General features: G+C 34.0%; 1 pseudogene; it reads right to left on the bottom strand.

Annotated features, from left to right (window-relative positions):
• Positions 1-2,127: 2,127 nt before the first annotated feature.
• On the bottom strand, positions 2,128-6,504 carry LOC109060454 (annotated as a pseudogene).
• Positions 6,505-10,844: the final 4,340 nt, after the last annotated feature.

Raw genomic sequence — 10,844 nt, 5'->3', positions numbered from 1 at the left:
TTTTGTTTTTTTGTGAGTGGAATGAATTAATGCACATTCACATTTAGTCTAGAACTACAGTAACATCATGTTCACACAGCGCACACAACGCCTCCATACTTTCCGATTTCTCCCAATATGGGAACAGGAGGCTTGTCAGTCAAAAAATGGGAATACAAAGTAACTGGCGTTACTTTTTTGAAAAAGTACTCAGATATTTTCTTGTAAATTAAAAAGTAATGCGTTACTTTACTAGTTACTTGAAAAAGTAATCTGATTACGTAATTCGCGGTTACTTGTAATGCATTACCCCCAACACTGGTGTGTATATATATATCTATATATACACATATATATATATATATATATAAAAATAATCAAACAATTTAACAAATGCTTATGAATAAAATGATTAATTAAAAAAATACCTGTTATTAAAACAATTGTTTTTCTTTTTTTTATATTATTATTTAAGAAAAAAAAAAAAAGACCTTGCTTTTAATCTGCGTTAAGCTAACTGAGACTTTGTCACAGCACTTGTAATCATTGCTCTTTTGTTGATTTTGATTGCTTCCATTGTCCTCATTTGTAAGTGGCCGTGGATAAAAGCGTTCTGCTAAATGACTAAATGTAAATGTAAGCAGGCATATTCAGATGCAACTTAAGTTTACACACGTCCGGATCTTGCGAAGATTAAGTACTCAACGCAGGTAATCTCACCTACTCTTTTATGAATACTAAGGATTCTGTCATACATAATCTTTGCCTACTGCTTTTTGCCTACTATTAGGGGAATATGCGGTTTTGGGCGACAGCCATCGATTGATTCAGTTCTTTGTTTTTGTATGTGTGAGTGACTACATTTTTTTGTTTTTGTGGTGAGTTTTTTTTAGACATAAATAACTAAATAATGCTCCGTTGTAGGCAATGCTTTGCTTTTCGGTATGTGTCTATATGTGTGTGTGTGTGTGTGTGAGTGTTTGCCACATTGAGAATGTTGTATAGGCTCACCCCTTCATGTATGTGTATTTACGAACTCAAACTCCTTAAAAGTGAGCACCCATAAGAAATTAATGGGAATTACTGTAATTCAGGGTCAACCACCTTCTTGATTATGGTGTCTCCCCTGCCAGGTCATTGTATTATATATTATATATATATATATATATATATATATATATATATATATATATATACAGTACAGGTCAAAAGTTTGGAAACATTACTATTTTTACTGTTTTTGAAAGAAGTTTCTTCTGCTCATCAAGCCTGCATTTATTTGATCAAAAATACAGAAAAAAATGTCATATTGTGATATATTACAATTTAAAATAATTGTTTTTAAATTTATTATACTTTAAATTATAATTTATTTCTGTGATGCAAAGCTGAATTTTTAGGATCATTATCACATGATCCTTTAGAAATCATTCTAAAATGATGATTCATTATCAAAGTTGGAAACAGTTCTGCTGCTTAATATTTTTTCAGAACATGTAATACTTTTTTATGATACTTTGATGAATATTAAATAAAAAAAAAAAAAAAGAAGCTATGTTTTTAAAATATAAATATTTTGTAATAACAATATGCACAACTGGTCAGTAAATTGGGGTCAGTAATTTTTTTTCTTTCTTTTTTTTAAATAAAATCAATACTTTTATTCAGCAAGGATGTGTAAATTGATAAAAAAGTGATAGTAAAGAAAAATATACTATTAGAATATATATTATATAATGTTTTTTGAATAAATGCAGTTCTTTTTTAACCTTTGATTCAATCAAATATATTAGACAGCAGAACTGTTTCCAACACTCATAATAAATCAGAAATATTAGAACTGCTAGCTTTATGGAGCACTTGACAGCTTGCAAAAAAAATGTAGAGGCTAACTCTTTGAGACATTTGATCTCCTCTGTCTGGCTTTTTTAAAATCATATTGTTTTTATTTATTTTACATGTCAGTGTAATTAATATTATGTTAATTACTAACTCAATATAACACAAGATTCACATGTGGGTGTAGTTGACAAGAAATTTCAAGCACTGACAGTTCATGTTTTATACATTTTAGAATATCAAATTAATTATTTTTATCCATGAAAATTTTACTATATATCAACATGTAATAATAAATAGTAATTTTAATCAGAGAACCCTTGAAGAAGCTTTACCCATCAAAAGTTTTTTAGAGTTCATATCTGGTTTAAGTAAAATTATGTAGCATTTAGGAATAAATATACAAAACAACATACCGTAACTTGATGCTAAAATAGCAAATATCTCCACTGCTACAGTGAATTTTCCAGGAGAACTTAGATAGGCTGGGATAAATGTGATCCATACAGCACAGAATATGAGCATACTGAATGTGATGAATTTGGCTTCATTGAAGTTATCAGGCAGCTTACGAGCCAGGAAAGCCAGAATAAAGCACAAGACAGCCAGTAGGCCAATATAACCCCAGCACAGCCCAGAAAACACCAACAGCTGAACCTGGATTACACTCAAGAATAATTTTGCTTTCGTAATTACTCATGTTTTTTGTAGGAAAATGGGGGTGATTTAATAACCAAATCACACAAATAAGCACTTGTATAAAATGTAAAAGCAAAAAACACTGAGTCTCTGTTGAGGAGGCCCAAACCAGCTTCATGACATTACTTCCTGAAGTGTAGCCCTGAAGGCCATTAACACAACAATTGTTTTCCCCAGAACACAGGAGATACAGAGGACAAAAAGTGATTCCCAAATGCTGTGTGACGCGACATACAGGACCCCTCAGTGGGCCGACCAATAAAAGTAAGAGAACAGAGAAAACACAAAGTGAGTGAGAAGAGCAGCATAGAAGCTCAGCTCCCTGAGTTGGATGGCTCTTACTATTGGGGTATGCTCTGTGGTAGAAGAAAATCAACCCCAACTGTGGACTGTGAGACATTCCACCACACAAAGAGAATGTCACTAGTACATTACCCATTACTTCTTTAAATGTCAGGATTCAGTGTTTTTAAGTTCACATCGTTCGTTCTGTTTCCATTTTGATTTGTACTCAAGTGGGCATGGGACACATGTTACTGCAACTGCATCTGAAAGCACAGACAATTTAATAAGAGGAAACAACATTATTTTAAGACAATGCCATACAGTCAACCCCAAAACCCCACAGATTTTGGGCTGACCAGACAGAAACATGATGAGTGTCACTGTTAACTCTTCTCCCCACCAGCATTTTTTTATATATAAAAGTTTGCCACCCACTGCCAGCATTTTTGATGATTTTTACTAAAATTTCATGGCCCACAGTATATTTTGCTATATTTGAATATGCAATACACCCAAAAAAGGGATCAAAGCCTCTACTAAAAAAAAAACAAAAAAAAAAAACATCTGTTGTTTATTCTAGCTTAAAGCCATTCTTTTTATCAACACTTGAATATAGGTAGGTTTCATAAAAAATTTAGAAGTTTTGAGCAAAAAGGTGAGCATATATATATATATATATATATATTATATATATATATATATATATATATCATATTATATATAAAAAAAACTACATCTGGATAATATTTAGTACGAATATCAAAGCATAAATCCAGTAAATCACTTCTATCAACACCTCCAAAGCTTGCACATCCATATAGCACTTCCTGGAGAACATCTTTTACTCCATAACATTATGCAGTTTTTTTTTTTTTTTCCAATTTATTATGCTGTCTATTTCGCTGATGATGCAAGTTATTTATCATATTCATCTGTTTACATAAGAGATCGCTAGTTTTTCTGTCCTGTTCATATGTGTTTTTGTTCGGTAGGTTTTGTTACTCGTTCAGAAGACCTGTAATAGCGCCGCTGAGTGTATAACAGTGAAAACACAAAAAGCCGCAAAAACTCATCAATGGCGGGGAAGCGTTTGTCTTCTAAAATGACGAGATAACTCGTCATTGGTGGGAAGAATTAATAAGAGAGGATTGTTCATCTTACTTGTGGTGTTGCTGAAACTCTCCATCCGCACAGTCAATGCACTCAAAGCAACAAATGGGTTTTTCCCTTTCAGAAAGGCTCTGCGAGTGCCTGCAAGGCAGTCTTGCTGCATACAGACCAGGGGACCTAAAATACACACAAAGCAAAAATATACATAAACAGTCTGAGAAGAACTAGTGTGCACAAAACTCTTAAGCAAAAAAGCTTCTATGCTATATTTATGTATGCATGTTTTTATTTATTTATTTAATATATACATACATACCATACATACTGTAGCTACATACATACATTGTTCTGGTTTTCCTGCCCAGATTGGATCAATGTTATCTTTCATTTGTTGAATTTGTTGGTCCTTCTGGCCTGGATGCATCATATAAGCCAATTGATTTCAAATGTTATTATTCCGTCATAGTTTGTATCTGCCAATTAACCAGAGTGTAACGCGCAACAGGGTCACCACTCTCATCAAAGTAAACATTTTCTCCATTTTTGGTTGTAAAGTTCACTTGGGTTAGATAATGCAGCACCTATACAGAATGGTGATATAATAATACCCATGGTCTTTGAAAATCAGTTTTAAATTACAGAATATTACAGAGCAGAATTTTAAAAGAACACACCTGCCAAGGCTGTATGTCCCCTTTCTCTGCACATGTCTTGTTGAGGAATGGCCCCCTTCCTTTGTCACAAGTCAGCAGTCCTTCTATAGCATGGGCGACAGCATACACTGCCTTGTAAACATTGTTTAGCAGACTAGCATCAGACACATCTGTGAAACGTATATTTGTGCTTGCTAGAGATTCCTCTCCATTGCATATCTTGGAGGGGAGAATTGCGTGTGTTTGGATTTAATATGCAGTTTAAACACACTTTCCCACAAGCTCACCCAGTCCTGTGTTACCAGGTCTCGAGGAGGGATGGCTACTTGCAATAAATTCCTTCAATCCAGGAATATATGCATTCGGCACAGCAAAGCCTATTGCTCCCCCTACCACAGCATAATTCATTGGGGTCGCTACATATCTGTATGTGATCCAACCTTCACTTCCAACCCACTGATAACCAGTTACATTTTGGTAGAAAAGCTCTTTTATGAGAATGTCCAAATCATTGCCATCTGCAAAAGCCACTATGACTTTAGAAGTTGATTTTTTAATAATGTCTATGACTTCCAAAAACTTCTCTCTAGGATCGGTTCTGTAAATGGCCACAGAGTATTCGACACAGATGCCCTCTTTCTCGGCTGCTTCTAGAAAAGTGGCCATTCCATTGTTACCATAGTCCCCCCTGCTTCTCACAGCCCCAACCCAGGTCCAGCCAAAATACTTGACCAGTTTAGCTAGAGCTCTGCTCTGGTAATAATCACTGGGTATAGTCCTGAAGAAGGATGGATACTGTTGTCTATTACTGAGACATGCACAAGTTGCTGAATGACTAAGCTGGAAAAGAAAAAAAAAAAAAAAGTTAATAATTGAAATTTTAAGTTTCCATTAAACCTCTGGAAGGATTGATGTCTGACACTAGAAAAGTAGAACACAAACTGTGGTTTTATTATGCTTTTTTTAAGACAGTACATGTTGATGGTGTTTCAACATGGATAAACATTAACATAATTGTATCCTGGAGACTAAGAACAACAATTACATTATTATAAAACAATAATAAATAAACATACTAATTTAAACACACAAACACAGTAAATCGTTACTAGTTCAAGAAATGTCAATCATCACTGCATCCAACTGATTTTGCTATGCTTTATTTAGAAAAATAAAAATAAACATTAACATTTGACTTACCACAGGGATTTTAAATGGACCCATTGTCCTTGCAATGTCTATGGTGGATGTTGATGTACTCCAATCACAGCTTGCACACTATAGGGACTTACACAGCTCTATCCTATGGCTTCCATTTGCCCATTGATCAGAGCAAGCGATGCTCCAACAGAAAGAGGGATGCTTGGACAAGAGCCATAGACACGGTAACCAAGCACAAAGCCAGGAAGTATATCTGTGCTGTTGTTTATTTCCTCAATGGCAAAAATCATTGTCATTGCGTACTGTAACTCTCCAGGATCAAGTCTGAAAAGGGACGATTATATATATTCCACCATATATATGGTATATATGGTGGAATATATAGTTTTATTTACAGTGAAGTCATTCATCACATTAGTTGTTATTCTGTCATTATATTAAATTGCAATCTTTGTAACTAAGCATTTAAGCATTTCTTATTAGGTAATATAAAATGAGTGTATTGTCACTATCTTACCCATTACACCGGATGTTTCCTGGATTGGTCGTGAGCGTTGGATTTACACCAACTGGATTTTGGTGGAATGAAAAAATGCCTCCAATAGAGACATCACCTTCTTTTGAGAAATGAAGGAGTTCATCTGTCCCATAAGCTTTACATTTTAGTTGTGCAGCACTCACAGTGCAGGTGATAATCATCATAATGTCTGCAAGCAACAACATGACTCTGCAGTACATAAATGCCTTGCTGAAGTTGAGGCTGTGTTGACGAATATGATGATATGATGTATAACCAAGTGTGCAACATTTGGCTTCATATAATGCATGTTTACCATCCCTGGCCAATAATAAAAGCAATTAAGATGACTGACAGAAAAAAAAGAGATCAATAAACTTTGTTCTTCATGTGTCCAAATCCCAAACCTCCTTATCCATCATTACAAAAAACACAGCGAAATAAATAAATATGCAGCTTAAATATATATATATATATATATATATATATATATAATATATATATATATATATATATATACTAAATGAGTAACAGCTGCCTTATTTGTAAAGGAGAATATAGCTGCATTCTTAGATACACTGAAAAAAAAAAGAAAAAAGAAAAAGAATAAAAAAAAATCTGTTTAAACATGCAGAGCATAATGTTAACTTTAAACCACCATAAGTCTGCCTTCTTTAATTAAAAGAGCTGATAAAAGTAGTGAAGCACTAAATAGCTTCTATTACAGAAGAAACAAGCAAAAGGCATACAAACACTATTTGAGAGACGCTCACAAAGGGCTTTTTACAAACCCTTTGTTGAAAACAAGTGCTTCTGAGCATTTCTCAAACTCATCAAATAAAATATATCAACACTGAAAAAAATAAAAGAAAAGTATAAAATGTGTACAATTTTGTCTTTTCTGAAAGTATAATCACTTAAGCAAACTATGCTTTACTTAATCAAAAGATTTCAAATTGTGGTTTGACGCTAGGTGGTATCAATGTCAAGTGAACCTCTGAACCAATATTTAATGTGTTGTAATGTTTTTTTTTTTGTTTTTTGTTTTTGTTTTTATATATTTATTTATTTAACCAGCAGATGTCCCCACTGTCCTTTGCAGCAGTGAATCGTTTTGCAAAGTATTTGGTTTTATTGCAATAAAGTATATTACCGGTTCCGTTTCCTGATGACCTTCAAAGTTTTACGAGCACTGAAAGTGAAAAACAATACACTTTCAATCGATTGGCCAAGAAAGCCACATCAGAACCATACCGGTGTAAAAGGGGCTATAGTGAGCATATTTGAAATACAGGGGGTACACATGTAGCCTACACATCAGCTCATTCTGGACTTATGTTTGCAATAACACCAACAATATATGTTATATATATATATATATATATATATATATATATAATATATATATATATATATGTGTGGGTGTGGTGTGTGTGGTATGTGTGTGTGTGTGTGTGTGTGTGTGTGTGTGTATAATCATGAAACAAAAGTGCTGAGAAGAGATATAGGTAGGTTTCATAAAAATGTATAATTTTGAGCAAAAAGGTGAGAAAATCACATTTTTAGTTAAAAACTACATCCTAGATAATATTCAGTACGATTTTTTTTGTAGAAATGCTGGGGGGGAAAGAGTTAAAAACTCCCCAGAAGAAAAAAAAAAAAGGCACTTTCTCACAAGTAAGAAAAGGGGCAGGTGCTCAAGCCCCCTTTGATGTCTATCCTATGTGCACGTGCCCTGCCCAAGAGCTATGAAAAAAAAAATTATATATGTGTATATATATATATATATAATATATATGATATATATATATATATATACACACACACAGTATACAGGTTCTGGTCATATAATTAGAATATCATCAAAAAAGTTGATATATTTCACTAATTCTATTCAAAAAAGGGAACTTGTATGTTATATTTCATTCATTACACACAGACTGATATATTTCAAATGTTTATTTCTTTTAATTTTGATGATTATAACTGACAACTAAGGAAAATCCTAAATTCAGTATCCCAGAAAATTTGAATATTACTTAAGACCAATACAAAGAAAGTATTTTTTAGAAATCTTGGCCAACTGAAAAGTATGAACATGAAAAGTATGAGCATGTACAGCACTCAATACCTTAGTTGGGGCTCCTTTTGCCTGAATTACTGCAGCAATGCAGCATGGCATGGAGTCAATCAGTCTGTGGCACTGCTCAGGTGAGAGCCCAGGTTGCTCTGATAGTGGCCTTCAGCTCTTCTGCATTCTTGGGTCTGGCATATCGCATCTTCCTCTTCACAATACCCCATAGATTTTCTATGGGGTTAAGGTCAGGCGAGTTTGCTGGCCAATTAAGAACAGGGATACCATGGTCCTTAAACCAGGTACTGGTAGCTTTGGCACTGTGTGCAGTGCCAAGTCCTGTTGGAAAATGAAATCTGCATCTCCATAAAGTTGGTCAGCAGCAGAAAGCATGAAGTGCTCTAAAACTTCCTGGTTATACGGCTGCGTTGACCTTGGACCTCAGAAAACACAGTGGACCAAACACCAGCAGATGACATGGCACCCAAAAACCATCAATGACTGTGAAACACTTGTACACTGGACCTCAAGAAGAAACATGGATTGTGTGCCTCTCCTCTCTTCCTCCAGACTCTGGGGACCCTGATTTCCAAAGGAAATGCAAAATTTACTTTCATCAGAGACCATAACTTTGGACAACTCAGCAGCAGTCCAGTTCTTTTTGAAAGCGAGACGCTTCTGACGCTGTCTGTTGTTCAAGAGTGGCTTGACACAATGAATGCGACAGCTGAAACCAATTAAAAGAAATAAACATTTTTTGAATATATCTGTCTTGTGTGGTGTAATAGACATGATATTATAACATACAGTTTCACTTTTTGAATGGAATTAGTGTGAAACTAAATAAACTTTTTGATGATATTCTAAATTATATGGACCAGGCACCTGTATATATTATGAAACAAAAGTGATGAGAGGGAGAGATACATATCTTTATTTTACTACTTTATTGTCTAAGTTTTGATATATTTGAAAACATGAATTTGGGTGAACTTTCATATGAAAAAATAATAGACAAGAATACACAAACTACTGCTTTTACAATATCAATATTTTTCCAAATAACGTTTCACAACGTTACCTGAAATAAACTGGTAACAGCAATCTGTCTGCAGTGGTTGATTTATCCAGTCATATGGGTCATTAATTAATTGATTCATAAGAAACTACAAAAAAATGGAGAGAGAAGTGTGTTTTTAAAAGTTATATCCCCCACAAGAGCGGGGACGTGCAACAGATATTTTGAGGGCAGGGGCTCAAGTGGAAAAAAAGGGTACACTTCTCATATTTATTAAAAAACAAACAAAACACAAACAAAATCTAAACAAAATGTTAAATATATGATAGGGTGGCGCAATACTGACAATAAAATATATCCCAATATTTTCTGGGATAACGAAGAATTATACGATTATTTTGCTGAGTGTGTTTTTTGTGCTGGTATCTTAAAGGACTACCGGTGGACTCCCTGCTGACGCCTAAAGTTTTTGATATTCTGCATATTCTGTGTGGGTGATCATTTCACAGCAAAGATAGAAATTAATCTTTTCAATAAGTTTTAAAATAGATTTTTACCTTTTAGGGGCATTTTTACCTTTATTAGCTGCATTAGAAGTGGCCATCACTGTTAGTATACACTGTTTAAATGCAGGACCCATGAATGCATTTAACCTGCAGTTATCAAATGCATTAATATTGTTTTGATATTTTAAACAATAAACGTTGAATAACTGATAATGTATAAAATGATAATGTATAAAAAATGAAAATGGTATAAAAAAATAATAAAAAAAGATACTTTGAATGTCAAATTTAAAACTGTCAGTAGGTGGCAGCAAGTCACTGTTAATAAGTGAGCCATTGCAATTGAACCAAATCATTTAAACGGTTGATGCATCCAGGAACGATTGGAATTGTACTTGTTGGCGAAAAATAGAGGTCAAAAAACAGTCAACAGTGTGTCTAAAATATTAAATTATTGTTTGAGAAAACTGCTGTATAAAATCAATATCACATTTGTAATCATGCAGCTTTTAATTTATTATATTATTATTTATTTTTAATTAAAACAGCAAAGAGCCTTTAAAAGTGTTACAACGAACATAGGAGTCTCCATAGACCACTGAGGACACGGTGGTTAAATTTCATTTTTGAAGGAAATGTCCTGGAAAAAAATTGAAAAGTCCTATACATTTGTGCTAACATTTTACGCCGGACTGCCTCACAAATGAGGGTCAGTTCAGCACTGGAGTTGTGTGAAGATTGCTTCTGAAAGAGGGGATACAATACCAACGCTCGTGTGCAAACGTTCAGACTCCAGTACAAAGTACGCATCACGTCTCATATTTTGTTTTTCCCAAAACGAGCGTCTTGTCCCTCTGTATAGGCTAATGTTGCTAAAGCTACCATTGTTCTTTGTCGTTTTCACTAATTACTGCCTTTATGTATGACCATGAATGATTGTAACTAGGAATACGGTAGTTTAAACTTGCATTGGGAAGCAATGTGAGGTCAGTAAACATGGTCA

Source organism: Cyprinus carpio, chromosome B18, assembly GCF_018340385.1.
Source record: "Cyprinus carpio isolate SPL01 chromosome B18, ASM1834038v1, whole genome shotgun sequence".
Lineage (NCBI taxonomy): Eukaryota > Metazoa > Chordata > Actinopteri > Cypriniformes > Cyprinidae > Cyprinus > Cyprinus carpio.
Note: the sequence above shows the minus strand (reverse complement) of the source record. Positions and strands in the feature narration are given on the sequence as shown.